Source organism: Nanorana parkeri, unplaced genomic scaffold, assembly GCF_000935625.1.
Source record: "Nanorana parkeri isolate BGI_ZX_2015 unplaced genomic scaffold, ASM93562v1 scaffold830, whole genome shotgun sequence".
Taxonomy (NCBI): domain Eukaryota; kingdom Metazoa; phylum Chordata; class Amphibia; order Anura; family Dicroglossidae; genus Nanorana; species Nanorana parkeri.
Window position 1 is genome coordinate 679615 of NW_017307098.1, and position 2699 is coordinate 682313.

Sequence of the window (2699 nt, forward strand, 5' to 3'; positions counted from 1 at the left end):
AATCTCTGCCACTATGAACATTCAGTGGCATGCAAAAAAGCCGGCATCGCTGGCTGGAAGGACTGGGGAGGCGGGGTGGAGGTGGAGGCGGGCACCAGAGTGGCATTGTAAGCCGTCATGGCTGCAGAAAGAGAGGAGGCGGCGGTGGAGGCGGAGACAGGGCGGAGGAGGAGACGGAGCGGCACAGTAAGGGGAATATGTAATGCCTGCTCAGACTGGCCGCGCCGCTCACTTGCTGAAATCCCAACCTGGCAAAATGAGGTGGCTGCTGTTCGGGCCACATTACAAGGTCCGGCGGGCCGGATTCGGCCCGCGGGCCTTGTGTTTGCCACCCCTGTTCTAGTGTCTTCCCTTAAGGTACAGATATGAAGGAAGCCTGCCACTGCAGTCAGCAGCTCCCTTATAATATGTGCTGTGACTTTACCTCCTATAGGGGTATATTCAATGTTTGCTTTTCCTTAAAAGGGATGCCATCTCCCAAAGGACCCATTGAACAAAGATTATCATCTGTTTGGTCCTCTGGGGGAAATGTTCCTACTTCAAAAACAGTTCTGCCTGTCTCCTAAAAATACAGCACCCTGTTTTTTTCTATTTTCTTCTCCTCCTTGCTTTCATTTCCTGTATTTTAAATGTACTCCTCTGATCCATCCATCCAAAAGCTGTGCACAAACTCCCAAGTGCTGAGTACAGATCTTCTCCTTTACTTGGAGTGGACAGCTGGCTACTGCATTCCTTTCTTGCAATAATCATAATAGCTTTTACAAAGTTCCATAATCACATTTGTCTGATGTTTTTGTGTGGAGATGGATGCTTGTGGAAGATCCTTAGGGCTCCCCACCTGTGAGCTAAAGAGTGGCACCATTGCTGGGGCTTATTGTGCCACTGATAAGGTGGGAACGGTATCTAGAGTTAGAAAACCTGCTCCCACTAGTGTAGCATACAAGGGAGGGGACAATTTATTAAATGTATACAGTATGTACAGTGTTAAGGGAGTCACAGACTTGACCACACACACAGTGATTGCAATGCTTGCTGTCATTCAGGACGCCCTGAACTGCTTACCAACTGTCTGCCCAAAGCAGCCACGGTTTGTAGAGATGGCTCAACGCCACTGGGTACAACAAATAAAAATTAAACAATTAACAATGCAGGATTTATACAACAAAGGTCTGCCTAGTAAAAATGCTTATGTGCACTGAAAAAATACTTCCCCATAGAGCCAGGAAAGAGTTTCAGTAGGCTCATAAAGGACCTGTTATCACAATATCTCCTGAATGAAAGAAAACTTTTTGAATCCCAAATAAATATATCAGCACAACATAAAAATACAACACATCTATTATTTGCACATTTGGCTACATACACACAAGATAAGAAAATAGGTATCTTAAAATTGTTCTCTTTTTAAATATTTTGACATAGAGGTTACATATTCCATGAATTTAAGCCACATTTTATGTCTACCTGCAAAATACTAGGGTGGCTTAAAAGTGTCATTTATTCAATTGATTGAGCCTTTTGTATGCCACTTACGAGATTTATATCTAACGTTCCATACAATTTTCCTTTTGATCTGCCTTTCAGATGGATAACATCTGTGTGTGCTTGCTTTTGTATCAATTGTTTTGGATTAACAAAATGGGGTCAACATTTGGGTTTAGTTGGCAGTTTCATTTTCATAAATAATCATTATGGTTCTCTAGAGAATATCGTTAATTAGAAATTTGCTGCTCAAATGCCCCAATACGCTATTTCCAGATCATGAAAACTATTAAATAGAATGTTGTTTGAAGACAAAGGAGATTTTGTTTTAAGAAGCCCAAAGTTCATTGAACTGCATATAACATTCAAAAGCATAAATAAATACAAATTGGCGCTAAAATGGGAAAAATATGTCTTATATAAAGTTTTTTTTCAACACAGTAAGTGACAAGTACCTTTATTTTTGTTTTTGGATAGAGTAGGGAGGGTATTTTCTACTCTGCCAGGTTTTTACTGGTGCCTGTGTCAATTATTGTGAGATTTCTCCTCACTGTCGCCACAAAAAAATATACGTAATACATTATACAAGCTCAAATAATCATGAAAATCAACATAAGAGATGAGCTGATTCATAAATTGGAACCTGACCCACACAAAACAAATTCTCTTTCTCTTGAGCTTTTTTTTACCACTTTATTTTTTTCCTAGTGATATCTGGCAAGCTTGCCCACGTTGATTTGTATGATTTCCCATACTTCTGTCTGCCTTCTACAGGTAATGAGGAGGGATGGTATCTCCAAGCTACATACCAAAGCATTGCAATAGCACACTGGTTGACATTTTATGAGTGCATTGGCACTATACTGTATAGGGCCCTCAGTACTACTCAACATAATAATATTTATTGACCCTCATGTAATAATATAATGTGTAATATAATGTTTGGCAACATTTGTAGCTGATAGTCAGCAGGATGCAGCTTACATCAATAGCAGTCTCTTCACTGTCCATATGAGCAGCCCCCATGCCTAGAACATCTATGAACTGCTTTTGCTAATAGTTCACAGACAACATGTACACCACTAACAATCTGTTTACATCCCACATCAATGGCCTCCCTTCTCATAACATTTGAAAACTTTTTCCAGCTACTCCAAAGGCCATGCTGTAGAGTGTTTATGCTGTTTATATTTTTTTTAATCAACTTTTCTGCCCTG